Below are 18,415 nucleotides of genomic sequence, written 5' to 3'. Positions count from 1 at the left end.
AAAGTCATGTCTGCTCATAGCCTGAGGAAGTTAAATGTACTTCTGAGAGTCAGCAGGATTAGTACTGAGCCAGAAATGCTACCTGTTGAATGATGAAAGCAAGAAAAAGAAATCCACATACTATTCATCCACCCAGGAACCCAAATATCGTGAACTAAAAAACAGAGAATTAAAAGAGAATGAAATATAGCAGTTCATATATTCAACTTGGAGGCTTTTTTGTTTTTACCATCACTTGCAAAACCAGTTTAAGACATTTACATGATTATCTGCCTTATTTTTAATACCTCTTTTAAATCACATTTAAAACAGTATGCTCACTACAGTAATGGCCAGTTGCCCTGTTTCCTGTACTGTATGAATTGAGGAATTCAGGAACTCTATGGCTTCCTTTATAACTTACTTCAGCTTTAAACAAAACCATGGCATAAAATAAACACAACTGACTCCCACAAAAGAAAACCTACAAGATCTAATACTTGGATTTATTTCTTAATGACAGCGTTTCCCCTGTTTCTTTTGTGTTGCATGAACTGCAGCTAGAAAAATGCAGAGAATTTTTTTAAAGTGTCATCCCCTCCATTGAATGTAGTTAAGTTAGCATCATTGATAATTGGAGGAAAAAGAAAAGTCAAAGATGTGCTGAGGTCTCAAGTCCTTAAACAGAATTTGTATTACAAATACTACTTCAAAGTAAATATTAAGGTTCTCCACAGTTATTACATTTAAAAAAAATAGTAACTTTTGTCCTAATAGTGAAAACTCATACTAGAAAACTATGAAGGCTTTGTAAGGCGCTCTCTTAAGCACCTTACAATATATTCCCAACAAGTTCCCAGTAATCTTGCATTCTTTAATGTAAACTGACCCTATTGCTTTAAATTATATCAAATGAAATTCCACAGAAATTCACTGAACTTTACAAAGGCAAAAACTAACAACAGGCTTGGAAACTACTGGCCACTATTATAAATTTTAATGCAATGATGAAACTGGTATTAAAAAGGGGCCATGAACTCTATATTTCATGAAACTGTGTTGTGATGAATGAAAAGCAAGCCCATAATAATTTGTATATGATCAACTTTAGAACCAATTAAGGTCATGCTAATTAACAGAAGTTTAATTATCAACATTCTAGTTTTAGCCAAAGAGAAGAGAAGGACAGAAGAAAACTTACAACATTAAAATGTAAAAGCAGAACAGATAGACACGGTGCATGTATTTGAGGAGAGATTGTGAAGCTTATTTTTCAAGACATCATGTATTTTTCAACATGCATGCTAGCAAGTCAGTCGCTGTTTTGGAAAACAACATGTCTTGTTATACTAATATACATGTCTTGTTATTACTAATATACAATTAATACCAGCTACAATAACTGAGGCTAAAAACTGGGAAAATATGTAAATACAGCAGTCATTAGGTCTGGGCAAGCATTCACTAAAAGAAACACATTTTGGTAAGCCCAGTCAGCAGCTTACTTCAGAATCTCTTCCATGTTCCACTGTGCCAAAACACACAAAAATTTGTAAGAAGCTAATGAACTGACAAATAAAAACCCAAATTGCACTGCTCAGTCAACACCACCCATAGCTTTATCTATCAACTTTAGAAAAAAAAAAACAAATCAGCTGAATGACCAGTCTGACCAGAATACATACTGGACAGTCTGATATGAAAAATATTTTCATGTGCTCAAAAGTACCCGTAAACAAACTGTTTCTTCACATACTTATCGGTTATGAAAGGTCATCCATAAAAAGCAATATTGTCACAGATCAGGTTTCCACACTGTAATACACACTGCCAACTGACTTAAAGGACGACAGGTACAAATTACAGTCTAAGGGTTAAAATGTAATTTTTACATTATGCTTTACTGGAACAACCTGGTTTAACGTTTCTCCTCTTTCTTGCCAAAAGCTTCACTGGAAACAGCATGAGGTTCAGTTCAGGATGGCTACATTCTTTTCATAGTACAAATGCGGTGTGCATTACTACCCAGTTTCTCTTACTGTCTTTACGAATAAACAGGGACTAGCATTATTCAGTCAAGCAAAATAATAAAAAGGACAAGATTAGCGAGACCCTACAACTGCCGTGGAGCAGATTTCACCACAAGGCTGGGATTCTGGCACCCAGGTTCTAATCCTAACGTGTCACTGATACTTCAACTCTGATGAACCATTTCCCGTTCCCACCTCCCACAACTGTTAAGACTGAAAATCATAATTATACTAAGTAACCAAGTGCAGCACCCCTATTTTACAGACAGGAAAAATGAGGCACATAGCATCAGAGCCAGGGCTCAGCATTTTAGGATGCATGCTGAATGCAATGTAGGGAAGCAAGAGTCATTATTCATAAAAACATAGGAATATTTCTTCAACCGCTGTGGCCTCAGCAAATGCAGAAGCATCCATGAAAAACGGTAAGAAAACAGTTCTGATAACAAAATCAAGTTAAAAAAATAAGTTCTAGTAGATATAGCAGTGCTAAAGGGAACACACATTTTAACTCGTATTGTTTCATGTAAAGCTACATTTCACTACATTTCACTAGCCTTAGAAAGTCACACTATTCCAGTTTCCAATTCTGTACAATTTTCTTTTCGGTGAACATGTACACAAGCTGCCCACATACAGACACAGCTCTAAAATTCTGAGGAGCCTAGGTGTTGGGATCTGCAACAGGTTCCAGTTTATATATAATGTTTAGACTTAAACGCAGTTATCAGAGATGTTGTAAAAAAGTTTACATGGAATGAATTTTGCTTGCTGTCCACATGTTTATTCATATGACATTTGTAGGGGTGTACCAATAATGATTTTTTTTTTAGCCAATACCAATGGCTGATTATTGACCAGCCATATAGGCTGATACCAATCCAATAGCCAATACACAGGCCAGCAGCTCCCTGCCAGTAAGTCTGTGTGGGGGAAAGAGATCAAGGCTCCCCCCCACCCCACACTGAGGGAAGGAGTGAGGCAGGAGCTGCCCAGCCAGGGTGGTGAATGGGACGTTGCTGTGAGTGGGACAGAGATGCAGGCAGCTTGTTCAGGGGTTACAGGGAGATGGGGAAGGGGGGCAGCTCCCCACTGCTGTACGCACCGCCAGGGGAGACGTGGGGAGCATGTGCCCCCCCGCCCCCCCGATTTGTGCATGGGAGAAGGCGGGATGCCTGCTGCCGGCTTAGGACTAGGGGCTGTACTAGTCTCTTCCTGGCGGGGAGCTAGGTCAGGCCTGTGCTCGAGGACAACCCTTCATCTTTGAGTACAAGGCTGAAGGTGGGGCAGGGAGCAGCCTGCTGCTGCAGCTCTGACTCTGGCCCCAAATCCAGGTTGGGGCTAAATTCACAGCCTCAGCAGCCACCTGCCCCCCACCCTGCTCCCTACTGCCTTGGACCCCTCTGCCCAATCTGCTGCCATCAGGCACAGCTCCAGCTCCATTCCCTCCTGAACATGGACCACATAGAAGCTCAAGGCTGTGCCCAGCCACACAGCAGCATTCCAGGGTTGGAGCTGCTGCCATTGCTGCTGCATGACCTATCAGGGGCCGGAGCATCTATATGCTCCATGCCCAGAAAGTAATGCAGCCCAAGCCACAGACAGCAGGATGGAAGGAAGAAGGGGAAGAGAGGGAGCAGAGGCTGCAGGGAAGTAGCATGGGACAAGTTGAGGGACAGAGGGCAAGGAGCCCACCTGCCCCCCTTCTGCCACTTCTCTTGTAGCAGCGACAGGGGATGAATTTAAGACAACCCCCTTGCTATGAGATTCTATACATGGAAAATTATAACCACTTCACAAATTTTCCATGTATAGAATGTAATTATTGGTGGGTCATCTTACATTCAAAGTAATACTGAATCCCACAGCATAAACAAAGAACTCACATGCCATTTTATTTTAATACTGAAAAGGGTAAAAAAAAATTCAGCCCCAAGCTCATTAAATATTTTTCCATTAAGTTGCCCATTTAAAAAAAAAAAATTTCAAGCAGTTGGAAACAAACTGAACTAGGTAGGCAGCAATCACCAACATGGATAAGCAGCATCAAGACACTGTGCAGTTGAGGGTGCTGAAGTGAATGACAGGCTCAACATACAGTGAAAACTGAAACTCAAATATGTATTCACTGTGGTAATAGCCCAAATTATTTCTACAGACCAGGGTGCCTTGAGATCTTTTCAAGGGTGGCACATAATGTTAGCACTGTTAGGTATACAAACATGATTCAGAAGAGAAACCCAAAGATTTCAAATAGGAATCCATAGTTTTGACCTTTGCACATTCTTTACAACAGAAAAACGACTCTATTATATTTTCCACAATTAAAAAGACAGTGAAAACTAAGAGGTGATTTTTTTTTCTGAGGGATGTGTCAAATCTATCCAGAGCTGCCTTGAGTCTAAAAAAGGTTGAGAACTACTGCTATAGACCCTATAAACTAAAGTTATGTCCCAAACTCATGACAGGGAACACAGTGGAAAAACTTCAGAGAAAGTTTAATAAACCACCAGTAACGTAATTTGAGTTCAAACCCTCTTAGTCATCACAGCTCCTACACAGCCGGTTTCTTAATAAATGCTAGGATTGTACCACTCCTTGAGTTTTGATGGACAAAAATGCCAACATATATTTTCACCATAAATTAAAAAAAAAAATTTAAAAAAAAATCACTATTAATAGGAAATACTCCTGTCAGAGAAAAGCCAGAAGTCCAGAAAAGTAACAATCAAATTATTTATCTTGTGTTTTTGTTCATTTGATTTTTTGTTTTTATGTTAATTAAATCAGTATTGCCACAAAACATTGTTTTTCTACACCCATTTTTTTCCCTTAACACATGAAAAACAGATTCAGAACTCTTGACAGAACTGTTTTCCACATTATTGCCTCAAATGTTTGGCATCTATTTATCCCAAAGGGATCCTTAAACTTACCCCACGCCACCCCACCTTCAGGCACCCTAGAAAACTTGCACAGGTCATGAAATTTACAGTAGCCATCAATTTCTCTTAACCCCTCCTCATACAACTTGCCTTCCAAGCCCTTTTGTAACCCATCTCTGGACTTTCTCTAATTTCTTCAGGTCCTTTTTACAATGTGGAACAAAACTGCAGAGTACTCTAGATATGGTCTAACCAGGCCTGAGTGAAGTGGCAATATTCCCTTCCATATCTTACACCTAATATGCCTGCTGATACATCCCTAAACTCCATTTGCCTTTTTTAGCAGCTGCACCACATTGCTGAATCATGTTGAGTCTGTGATCCACTGAGATCTTTCTTTACAGTGCTGTCATGCAGATAGTTGTTACCCATTCTGCGTTTGCATTTTTTATTATTCTTCCTGAGGTGAAGCGCCTTGCATTTGTCAGCACTAAACTTAACTCTGTGTGCTCTAACCCCGTTTTCCAATCTATCAAGATCCTTCTGAATTGCGCTCCTGTTCTCCTGGGATGTTTGAAATCCTTCCCAGTTTTGTGTTATCTGAAAAGTTGCTTAGGAAGCTCTCTATTCCAGGAACTAAACCACTAATAAACATGTTGAACAGCACCATACCCAAGACAGACCCCGTAGGATCCAGTTGTCAATCTCCTTTATAATAGCTTTAACTAGCCCACATTTTTCCATTTTATTAGACAGTTGTGCTGGACTTTGTCAAAAACCTTACTGAAGCCCAAGTACACTATATCCACTACATTTCCCTCATCCACCCAGCTAGTTACTTTGTTAAAGATCACATCTGTTAGCACAGTTTGTTCTTTGCAAATCCCTGCTGGCTGCTCATGATTTCCTCTTCTTAGCACCTGCCAATGGACTTCTTCATATCTGCTCCAGTACTTCCCAGGTACTGAAATTAGGCTAACTGGTTTATAATTCCCTGCGTCCTCCTTTTTTGACATTTGTTAAAGGAGGACACTGTATTGGCCCTTTTCTAGTGCTCCAGTACCTAGCCTCTGTCCCATAACTTCACAAGTACTACTGCCAAGAGCTCAGATATCTCTGCTGCCAGTTCTTTCACTACTCTGGAATGAAGTTCATCAAGCCCTGATGGCCTGAATTAGTTCAAACCAACCAAAAGTTCTCTGAAGGTCTCTCTGAACGTTATTTTGTTTCCCTTTCTTGTCCTTATTAGCTATCTGGATGCAATTTTGGGGGGTTTTGCTGTTGTTGTTGTTTTTTTTTAACAAGACTGAGGCAAAGTAGCTGATGATAAACAGCTCCACCTTCTTAGCATCTTCTGGTGAGAGCCCCGCTTAACTATTCAGAAGTTGACCAGCACCTTCCTTGCTCTTTGTTTTCCAACTGACGTATTTGCAGAACCTCTTCTTATCTTAAATTCTCTCACCCTGGGCACATGTACACATGCACTTTAATGTATAGTAGTCTATTTTACTGTGCATTAAACCTTCACATAAAAAATTGTGCTAATACACAAATGCATTGTAAAAAATAGGCTACTATCACTAAAAAAACATGCACTTTTCGCTACTAAGCAACCAGGCAGCCTAATGCGCATTTATTTAGTACATCAAATTAGAGGTACTAAATTCAATGAGCATTAGGAAAAGTACATTAATGAGCATGGAGGTTCATTTTCATCTCACATCCAGACCCTGCACAAGAACCACAGGTTACTAATGCTACCCCCATGGCTGCTGGCAGTTTTCCTAAGACTCACGCATACAAATCTGTAGACTAAAAAAATTTTTTTAACATGCTAAGAAAAACAACAGCAATAAAGGTCCATTGAGGGGCATGTTGTATCCTGCCAAAAGTCATGGTTTGTTTTAGATAAGTACTTTAACCTACCCCAAGCAAAAATAATAAACTTGTCGTCACACCTTCAAATAAATTCTAATTATGCCAATTTTCAAAGTGTTAAGGAGGATGGAGATGCATTTGAGTTTAAATGAATTAAAACACAAAATTGGCATCATTTTTTTTAAACACAAAAATCAAATTAGGCAAGCAAATCTCACATTCTCCAGCTTCCCATTCCAGCTTTTGTATTTTTGGCTGGCAGGTAAAATGTTTACCTACTTCCCTTGAAGCCTTCTTGGCATGTTGTGGCAACTGACTGCAAAGGAATGTAGGCATGTTGCCAAACTGTCTGCTTTGAACAGGAACAGGAGCAAAGAAAGCAAGCCCACTTAGGAACAAAGAAAGCCCACTTTGTGGGGAAGTTCAATCTGTTCCCCTCTTCATTGGGATCACTGTTAGGTGCTTTCGTAGGGCAGGAATACTGATTATTGCTTCTCAATAGGCAAATTCCTCAGAGCAAAACATAAAAGGGAGGAGGCAAGCGAAGGAATGGACTATGGCACCTAATCATGTTTGATACGTAATCACAGCAGGGCCGGACAGTGAAAAGGACAAAAGTCCATAACTACTAAGGTTTCCTTGGTATAACATAAAACTCTTTACCGCCTCAAAACAAAATACTCAAACAAGTTACATTGTACATCGTCAATAAGCTAACTTTCCATTAAAAAACAAATTAGTAAAACAGAAGGTCAATGACAAAACAGTGACTTCCATTTAAACATTTAAGTTTTTGCAGAAAACATTAGTTTTAGATAATAGAAATTAAATCTTGTCAAACTTAACATGCTTCATTAACTGTTTCTAATTAGCCACATTTAAATTCTTTAAAAAGCTCTTCATGTTGATTCTCTGATAGTCTTGTAAGAATGTGTACTGAGATCATGATTAAAAAAAATTACCTCTATCCAGACTGCCTAACCCAGTATGGGCCAACATTTTACTGCACCATCCCCAAGTATTACTCTGATCCCATTGCTCTATGTGCTTCCTGTCCTATCTGTTGCTGTGATCCCAGCTCCCTCCCCAATTTGCAGTGTGGTACACACATTACCCATACCATGTGTAGTACCTGTGTGGGTAAGCTGGAAACCCCTGGTCTAATCTATTATCCATATAAAGTCACCATATTTTACTTAGAGCTGAATATACATTTGAGTGCAAAATGCACTTAGTCAAGGTATGTTACTTGCACTCAAAAACCATCTAAATATGGCACCAGTATTTACACATAATGAGTACAGGTTTCCCTCGCTTTAGGCAGGTTCTGTATGTGCAAATTCACTCTTACACAATGACCCTTTTTATACTAAAACTTCATTATATACAAGGTAAATTCACTCTTATGCGATCCGTGTGGTGGAAGCCTACAGTAAGCTGCTTTGTGTGATGCACTGTGGGAGTGATGCACACCAAAATATAGTCTCCTGTGTGGATCTGTGCTCCTTACTCGTCTGCAACATGTGTTTCTGTAGTTGCCACCCCCATTATGATAGTGCCCTGTGCTTGTCTGTACTGTCTGCTGTTGATGAGTACCAAAATTGTCTTGTAAGTGGTAGAAATGGGTCCGGGGGTCAGTACAGTTGAGGTCTTGGAACGTATCCCTATCTGTTCCATTGTAAAGTGGGTTCCCTTTATGCAAATTCTAGTTATGCACTGTTTTCCAGAAAAACATGGACAGCATAAAGCGAGGGAAAGCTGTACACTCAGTCTGCATTTGAACTTTGGAACCAAAGTACAAACTCTGGCCTGTGCTGCCTATATTTTTCTATGTTCACTGACACCTATTGCACTACAGAAGTAAGCCTCTCAATAAATAATCACACCTTTTCAGTGTTTCACTGGCAAGAACCTTGGAACTGTGGCCAAAGAACTGTTCCCTTCTGATTCTCAATGGGTAGTACATGGAACCGGGACTTTCTAGTCTACTAATTCAAAAGAATTAATAGTTGTCCTGATACAGAAAGAAAAAGTACTGAAAAAAATGGAAGAAAAAACCTGTAAGTGTTTGAGAGGAATTCAAGTAGAGTTTAAAAGGTGCAAAGCTACATTTTTCAGCTTATAGAAAATCAATGGGCAATATAAAATGCATAAGATAAGAAGGGGAGAGAAGGGAATGATAACCACGAGAGAGAGAGAGAAGGAAGAAGAAGTAGACTGTATTGTAACAAAAAACTGGAGATCAGACTATATGGAGCCTTGAAAGCAAATTCAGAAAGTCCCTAACTTGAGAAAAATCAGAGCCCAGGAAAGGATTTAAGATAGGTGACATAGCTGTTTTGTACAGGTACCTGGCAACAGCACAGTTATGGCTGCCTTCTAATAGCAGCTTTAAAATAACGTATTTACTCAAATGCAAGAGGATTTCTCTCCCCCTCCCCCAATCAGGGTGTGGAAAAAAGGGCCTCACCTAGGATTTGAGTAACAGCCTGGGGCAGGCTCCAGGGCTTATTTGAAGAAGGGAAGCAGAGGAGCAGAAGGGAGAAAGGGTGAGGGGTGGGCAAGGACCACAAGAGACCCTTGTGTGTAGTACAAGGGCAGTAAAGGGGATAATGCATACCCTGCCACTTCCCTCTGCTCTGGCACTGGTCTTCCAGCCCTTGTCCATACTAGTTGGGAACTGCTGCCACTTGCCCAAGCCAGGCTGGGGCCTCTGCTGTTGCTGACTGCTCCAGAGTGGGAGCAGAGCTGCAGCAGGAGGGGGAGGCAGGGAGCAGGGGGCAGGAAGAGGCACAGAGGGACAGGTGGCAGTGGGGAAGCATTAAGGGGAAGAAGACACTGGGGAAGGTGGAGTGGGGGAGAGGGGAGGCAAACACAGGCATGAGGAACAGCAGGGGGCAGGCGAGGAGGACAAAGGGAAAGGGAGTAGGCAGGGAGGACAAGGGGCAGGGTTTTGGCCCCTTGCTGCCTCTTCCCCACCATTCCATGGTACAGGGGACAAATTTAAAGACAACCTTCAACTAATTAGATTCTATACAATTTATAATTTTTCATGTGTAGAATCTAATTATTATTGGCAGGTCTTCATACATGTGAAGTTGTCTTTAATTAGGGTAAATACAAAAAACACTATTTTCCTCCAAAGGTAGGTGGCCAACTGGTGTGAAATAAAAAAAAAAAGGTTAGTTTTTACAGCCTTTGACATTTTAGGCATCTTTTGTTTGCTCTTCTCTTCATCAATATTTGAAAAGTAGTCAGATTTCAAGTTGGGGCTATAGTCTCCTCTTGGCAGTCATGTTTTTCTATCAACAAAATCTACATGTAAGTCAGTAGAAAGCTAAATCTTAAACACATCAGGTTCTACAGTCAGATTCTCTTTTTGGAGCACACAAACCTGAATGGCTGATAGATGTACACAAGAAGCAAGGCTGTTTGGACCAACTGTATAGTTGGGAAGATATGTCAGACAAGTTTTTGGGCACGGTGCACCCTGCTTCAAGGCAGGTGTTGGTCAATAAAAATGCTTGCTTGAAATTGGTAGCCTCCTTGTATTCACTTGTGGAACTGCATGCCTCTGAGGCTAAATGCAGAGGACAGGTCTGATTGGGATTTAAGTATTTTTTCTTGAAGGAAATCCCAGACCTTAACCATCCGTGAGGTATCCAAATTAACACTTTAGCTCAGAACAATCGCAGCTAATTCAACTTAATTGCCACTTAAGCCTTGTATGGATGCTTCTGTCCAAGGACAAGTTATGCAGGAGTTAACCTTCTTGACAGGGTTCAAATGTCTGCAACCTGTTATGTATGCAAAAGCTAGGAACAATTCAAAATTAACCAGAGTTAAAATTTGAGCAGTTTTACTACATTTGATTCTCCACTCATTCACACACAACAATTAGCATGTAGCCCTTTTAAGGAGTTCCCCTTTTGAAAGTTCCAAATTTTCCTGTATCTACCCCCACCTCTAATTTTCTTGCAAAACTCTCTATACAATAACAATACCTTTCTTTACCCTTTCATTTCTCATAAATTGAGCTAATTAGGAATAATAAACTCGCTTGTTATTATTGACTTTAATAGCAATTGGGCAGTCCTCCCACTGTTCAGGAAGAAGCCATGTCTCCTCAAAAGTTACTAATTCTAGTCTGACTTGAAAAACTGCAAGAATACTTCAGCTTTATGAAGTGCCAGCAATGACAGAACATACAGCAGTACCATGCATCTGAACACAGGTAGCGATGGCTGCTTCTACCCTAAAGCTGCCTACAAAGAATGAGATATGCTTACATTGTAATACACTGTAAGAGACCAAGAGACCAGAAGAAAATCAATCCTGTGCCCAAACTCACTGAAGGGACAGTGAGAAAAATTATTTCTCTATACTTGTGATTATCTAAGCCAAAGGGAATGAAGTGGAAAAAAAAAGCCACAAAGAAGAAAAGGAGCTACAAGATGAAAAAAAATTCAGAGGAGCAAACCAACAATTTAGAAGCCGGGAGAACGATGCCTACATTTCTGAGTAGTATTGTTCTTAGTGCTATAGCTCTACCTAGCATACCTTATGCTGCTAGAGCAACTGTTCTGTTTTTTACTACAAAAATTAATGGAAAAGAGCTGGCTTAAAGAGGAGCCTGGAGATTTGAGAGGTACAGGAGAGAGGGAAAGGTGAGCACTGTAAAATGGACTTTTGAAGAGCTATATTAATGTGCAAATACACATCATGATATATCTGTCTAGTAGCAAGACAATAACTTTGCAATATTATCTAGTCACACGGCCCACCAAAGCCAAATCCATGAAGACCTACATGTATATTTAACTGCATACCTCATGGCTCCATTTCCGTTAAGAGAACTCTATACATTGCATAAATTTACGTATACCTGTAAGTATTTGGAGGAATGTTAGAGCTTAACACTTGGAGTATCCACCTATTTAAAAAAACCCTAATATTTTGCCACAAAATGACCCATCAATTTAGTTATTTTCACTAACAGTTACTCAAGTCCCAGTCACCACAGCTCAGATTTAGAGTATCTACCAATGCTTGCACTTCATAATCAAAGTCTATACAGATCTTAGACTCCTTGTTCCTCTCCCTCTGCCCCCTTCCACCCCCCCCAAATCAGCACATAATATAAATTTACTTCCCAAACACTTTAGCTAAACTAAAAAAGCTAATAGTATGCAGTTGGAGCACTAAAATCCTATGATGACTTTAGCATGCAAAGTCCTGTGATAGAGCCAAGAGGCAGTAAGTAGTAGGTTTCCTGTGACAAAAGATCAACTGAGGCCCCTGACAGACATTCACTTTAAGATACGATGAGATTGTATCCTTAATCCCAACAACCACATGTCCTACCATACCACACGTACATGGAAGGACATGTAATTTTTGTACCAGGGATTAGATGTCAATCACACGTTACTTTCTGATACAGGAAGAGCCTGGGCTTCCCCTGCACCAAGCAAGATGAAACCAATCAGCTGATTGTCAATTTGGCCCAGGAACCAAACTGGTCCCCAGCTTCAGCCAACAATCTGCTCAGCACACGGGGACCCTGGGATCAGGCTGCAACAGCACAGTACCAGGATCCCCATGCACCAGAAGCTATAAAACCATATGTGCTGCCCAACTGAGCCGCACATGTGGATTTGACAGGTCCTAGTGCATAGGGACCCCGGCACTGGGTTGTGGCAGCCTGATACCAGGCTCCCTATGTACAAGGAGCTATAAAACCATGTGATCCACCCAGCTCGGTGGTGCACAGCATTTTCATTCATTCCAGGAAGGGGACCCTAGGATCTGGCTGCTGAAAGCCAATCACCAGGTTCCCCTGTACCAGGACCTATAAAACCACATATGCTGCCCAGCTGGGTGGCACAGGGGGTTTTGACAGATCCCAGGTGGCCACATGTTCAATTCAGAGCATGATACAAACAAGAAGCCACAAAGTTTATTCCATATATGTGTAGAATAACTAAGGCACAATTCATCAAGATTCACCAAGAGCAAATTTTGCCTAACCATATTTGTTATCACAAGTATCTTGTACATTAGTAAAACTTCTGTAAGTTAAGGAAACGTAGCATAGATACAAGTACTGCAAGGCAAATTAATAACGGATTGGTAATCATACTCCAAGAATCATCATCAACAGCTCAATGTCAAACTTAAAGAAAGTATCAAATGGGACTCCCAGGGCGTCTATTCTTGCTTCAGTACTCTTCAATACCTTCATTAATGACTTGGTGGATGAAATCCAGGACACACTTCCAAAAATCTTCAGATAACACAAAGCTTGGCAGGGGAACTTTAGAAGACAGAACTGGGTTTCAAAATTAAGCTGATAAATTAGAAAACTTGTCAGACTTCAATGGAATGAAATTCAATAAGGAGAAGCACGAAGTACTGCACTTAGGAAGGAACAATCCAATGCATAAATGTAAAATGAGGAATAACTAAAGCAGCAGTACTGCAGAACAGGACCTGGGGGTTACTGTGGATCACAAGCTGAATACGAGTCAACAATATATATTTCAGAAAAAAAGTCTTAATAGGATGTAAGTAATCTCGATGGTAAATCACAGAAAGACATTTTTCCACTATATTTAGCACTGGTGAAGCCTCTCCTGAAGTACTGTTCACAGCTGGCACAGGTGCCAGAACATGGAATGCAAAGGCATTTTGCTTGGCACTCTGCCCCAAGGCACCCAGGCAGGGAAGGGGCCAGGGCTGCACTGCCACACCAAGGATCAGAACCCTCATGGCTCCCCTGCCGTCTACCCCAGCACGCCAACATCTTAGAAGTCAAGGTTGTGAGTGTTTCTGGCACTCTGCCCAAAAACCTTGCTGACCCATGGTTTACAGTTTTGGGTTCTGCACTTAAAGACAGACACAGACAAATATGAAAGAGTCCAGAGGAGAAAAATAAAAATAAGTAAGGATCTAGAAACCACAGCATACAAGGAGAGGCGAGAAAAACTGGGATGATTTAGTACTGAGAAGAGAAGACCAGAGGGATCAGATAACAGTCTTCAAATAAAAAGGGTTGTCACAGAGTGGATGACAATCAGTTGTTTTCTTTGCTCACTGAAGTCAGGACAAGTAGTAATAAGTTTAAATTACAAGGGAGATTTAGGTTGGATATTAGGCACTTCATAACTGTGAGGGTGGTTTATCACTCAAACAGATTACATACATGCACGTTCCAGGAATGATTTTAGGGATTTGCACTAAGCAAAAGGGATGGACTAGATGACTTCCTGAGGTCTCTTCCCATTCTGTTTTTTCCTTCCTTTTCTTATTTTGATGATTCTGCACACACACACACACCAAAAAGCTGCAATTGATGTCGGAAGCAGTATTAATGTTGTTATTCCTAGGTACTTGATTGGTTAAGCCAAAGGTCATAGGACTGTAGTTGTCAATTAAGCGATATTTGAGCAGCATGGAGATTCTGAGGGGAGAAAAGTGAAAGGTAATAAAGGATCTTTTGAACTTTTAATGTTTCCTGAGCCCAGAAACTGTGTTGGTGCACCTGACAGCATATGAAAGGAACACGAACACAAGGAAATATATATCAGAGAAAGAAAGCAGCTCTCAGCTTATTGAAAGCCATCTCAGTGGGAGGGAAAGCAGGGGAGCGAAGAAGCTAGACTCCCTACATACTAGCTGGCATTATCTGCTGTGGAGAGGCACATAAGTTTTTGATTACCCTGCAGCTGTCTACTGATCAAGCCAGTAAAACAGGCTTTGCATTTCCTGTACTTAAGAGTTCAACTTTGCCTTCTAATTTACATCAATTCATTAAGAAGCCAGTGGGGGGAGGGGTTTTCCCCCTTCCTGAAGAATATCAGAAAGAAAAATTACATTAAGTCATTAAACAATCAGTTCAAGTGAAAGAAGTAGGCCGTATATGATGATGAAAATGAATTACAATTCTAGACTTACCTGGCAATTGAAAGTCATTGATGTTAATACACTTGATAAACCTTTTAGTATTTCTAGAAGCACAGTAAAGGTGGCAATATAAGAGAAGCCCTTTTCCCAAATTTTATCATTCTTGCTAGTGTTAGAATGAAGATGCAGCCATGATGGTCCAGTAATTATGCAAGAGGTAAGGATTTTTCAGGGAGTTCTCTTTTACTGGACCAACAGAATATTTGGGATAGTTAGACAAACTTTTACAAGACATAACTTCATTAGGTTGGTGGAGTAAGACAGCTTTCACAAAAACGCATCCACAGTGAGGAAACGGACCACTTAAACAATACTGGCTTCTAAAATGAGATAAACTTGTACAGAAAACTGTGCGTCTGGATTTGTTCAAAAGTAAAACTGCGAAGTTATGTTCCTCAGTTAGGACTTAATCAGTTTTCCTGTAATATCACAAATTGGGGTCAAGCAATTCCCTATACCTAGGCTATCAGAGTTACACAAATACAGAATTTGTTTTTAAACTTACAAAACCAATAATGTAAAAACTGAATAGGAAGGTCCATCCTTCAGACGCCAGTGTATAAAAAGGGAGGACTTGTAACACTACTTTCAAAACCTGCCATTGGATCTCTCTTACAATTGGATAAGAGAAGCAGAAAAAGTTCCCTTTGTCTCATTTTAAGTATTGTTTCTTATTTAGATATTCACACAGCATTGAGACTGACAGGTTCCCAAAACAGAGTTCACAATCTAAACTGAGAGGCTCACTGAAGTTATTCATTGAAGCCACCAAAGCTTTCCCAAGTTTTATCCAAAGCATTGCACTAATCTGAATTTGAATGCAAAGGAAAAAGAGCATTAAAGATTGTCAGTGGTTAGACATTTACCAAAGTAGATACATATCCCACACTGAGAATCATTCAGAGACAGTTATTTCTGTATACAGTCTAAGTCTCCAAGCACAGACAAACCTTTAAAGTGCCTAGACAAATAGCTAGAATGAAGGCCCCTAAATAATTCAAGAACAGTTCTGGGAACTGCCACATTGTTTTTTAAAATATGCGTGAATGGGCTATCAAAATTCAGCTGCTGTAAAAAAAAAGAGAGTCACCATCTTATATGGTTGCAGACACATGTTCCTTTCATATTCTGAAAGCTAGCTGTATGCCTGTCTGAAATGACCAGTACAAAGATCTGAACCACCCTATTCAACTTAATGAGGCACTGGATCTAACTTCAGTGAGGACACTTTTCAATTTACTGTACCTGCTTCCCATTTTAACAGAAACAATGAGCTAATATATCCCACCACTTCAGTACACAAGGTTAACACAAACTGGAATGGCAAAACAGTTAATTGTTATCAAGATTTTCTATAGTGAGAGGAACGGAAGAAATGAAGAATTTTCCCTACTGATAGATGACTATAAATGTATGCTGAAAAACATATGAAGAGAATAAATATGCAGTTCCTTTTCAGTGCCAAAACCAGTTATTTTCAGATATAAAAGGAAAAAAATAACTTATTCTTCCACATATTCCTGAAGTCCTAAATATTCTCCACTACAATACTCCCAGCTGTCTTCAGACAGTTATTTTCTGAGTTATTTGTCTTCAAAACAAAATGTGCCGAATAATGAAAATTTGGGAGCAACAAAAAATACACCAAATTTAACATCAGAATAGTCAAACACTAAACACTGAATTGGGAATAGCATATTAACTATGGGGCACTGCTGCATATTTCTGACCATAACATTTTACTCTGAATTACCACATTAGACAGTGGGCCTGGACTAGAGCTCCATGTCAAAGTCTGATCCATGGATGGCTAACCTGCAGCATGTGTCCTGCAAGTGGCATGGACGGCCTGTATGTGTGCAGCACATAGCAAATCAGAGAGCAGAATGGCAGACTGAATAGGGGAGCAGAAAGCAGAATGGCAGCCTGGGCAAGGGAAGGGGACTGAGTGGCACTTGAGGACAGCACAGGGCTTATCTTACAGCACCTACTGAAAAGGTAGCCGCCACTGCTCTAAGCACAAGACAACTGTGGGAAGCTACTTGATTAAATGCTTGCATTCACCAAAACCTATAACAAAGATTTTGTTGCTGGTAAATAAAGAACTGAAAAAATATTGTCAATTATGAAGGCAACTATAACTACAAGCTTCAAAAAGTAGCTGAATTACCTTTAAAAACAACAACAGCGGAAACACGTAACCCATTTATTAAAGTTACTGTTAATTTGATACACAAAAATTCTGCAGGTGTTTCCTCAGGCAAGCAATGCATGGTTCAAAATGCCAAGCAAACTTTAAAAAACTGAAGTTTTTCGATTACAACTTAGCTTACCATCAGGTTTTAATCATTTTGAGACCCCAAATATTTGCATGGATCTCTTTTCCATACTGTTAACTCCAGGCTCACAGCTAGTAAATTATTTACTTTAATTATTCTCCTGAGACTTTCAACTATGCAAAACAGCAAGTTAAAAACAAACAAACAAACAAAATGAACAAAAGAAATCCAGACCTTAAGGGATGGTGGGCAAGACTTGCATTAGCTCAAGGTTGGAAAAGACAGGTTGAAAGCAATTCTTCAAACTGAAGTTCCAAAAACTGGCCCTGAATTGCCAGTAGCTTTGTACACGATATCCAGAACACATACTGTGGGGTTCCATAAATACTATTTTCCCCAGGAAAAAACAAAAATAAAAAACAAAAACCTCTTTCTTTCTCCCTCTCTCTTAAAAAACAAAAACAAAAACAAAAACAAAAAAACACTCTTTAAGCAAAACAGGATCTGCTTATAGAAACATACCTTGCAGACACAGCCCCCATGAAAAGATTCCTTCATTAACTGTCATACACAAACCTATCTGAAGTAGAGCATGAACTACTTTTAAAATGAAATTATCTACAGAAGTCTTTAAAATGCTAATAATTAGGTTTCCAGCATTATCCTTTTGACCAGAAAACCAAATAAAAACAGAGGACAAAAGACAGAACAGAAACACAGGGAACCCAACTGGACACAATCTGGAAGATAGATTAAATAGAAAAGGGTGTGATAACTTGACACCAGCGAGGATAAAAAACTCCCATAAACAGAGAATAAAGCTACTAACGAACAAAGTTCCAACACATAGTAACCAAACAAGCTGAAAACACAGCAGCAGAAAAATCTGAAAGAAACCATGATGTGGGGCAAACTACAAGCTGATGTCTTCTGATGGTCCTGAAGACATGAGCCCTATTGATTCCTTGGAGTCTCAGAACAGCAGAGACTTCCTATGCCTGAAGAAGGGTGATTGCACCTGAAAGCTTGTCCAACCTCCTCAGTTGGTCTAATAAAAGATACCACATCTACTCAAAGAACTTTGCCTGCCATTGATAAATAAGGAGATCCACTGACACTTTAGACCTGTGAATGAATAACTAGATATACAATATGCACTTAGTATGTGCCTTCAGTGAGCAATTCATCTAGACTCATCTAGGACTTAGTCCAAATTCCTATTATCTGGCTTTGGAGATGCTTTATATCCAAGCTAGCTTACCTATGAAAATGCAAGCTGTCCTTCTATAGTAGGATTTTACAATGTGCTCACTATCTTGTTGTAAACACACTTTCCTTTTTTTAAATGTGCTACACCATGTTTACTTCTGAAAACTCATGAGCTGATAAGGCAAGCTGT

General features: G+C 39.9%; 1 protein-coding gene across 1 annotated transcript in view; it reads right to left on the bottom strand.

Moving 5' to 3' along the window:
• The window catches only part of PTPN3 (protein tyrosine phosphatase, non-receptor type 3), a 215,595-nt gene extending 198,480 nt beyond the window's left edge, over positions 1 to 17,115 (bottom strand). The window contains exon 1 of the mRNA XM_019540646.1: positions 17,071 to 17,115. The gene's annotated coding sequence lies outside the window, so the exon portion shown is untranslated. The remainder of the gene's footprint in view (positions 1 to 17,070) is intronic.
• Positions 17,116 to 18,415: the final 1,300 nt, after the last annotated feature.

This window comes from Crocodylus porosus, unplaced genomic scaffold (genome assembly GCF_001723895.1).
Source record: "Crocodylus porosus isolate Cpor-Errol unplaced genomic scaffold, CroPor_comp1, whole genome shotgun sequence".
Lineage (NCBI taxonomy): Eukaryota > Metazoa > Chordata > Crocodylia > Crocodylidae > Crocodylus > Crocodylus porosus.
The sequence above is the reverse complement of the archived record's forward strand: the minus strand, read 5'-3'. Positions and strand labels throughout refer to the sequence as shown.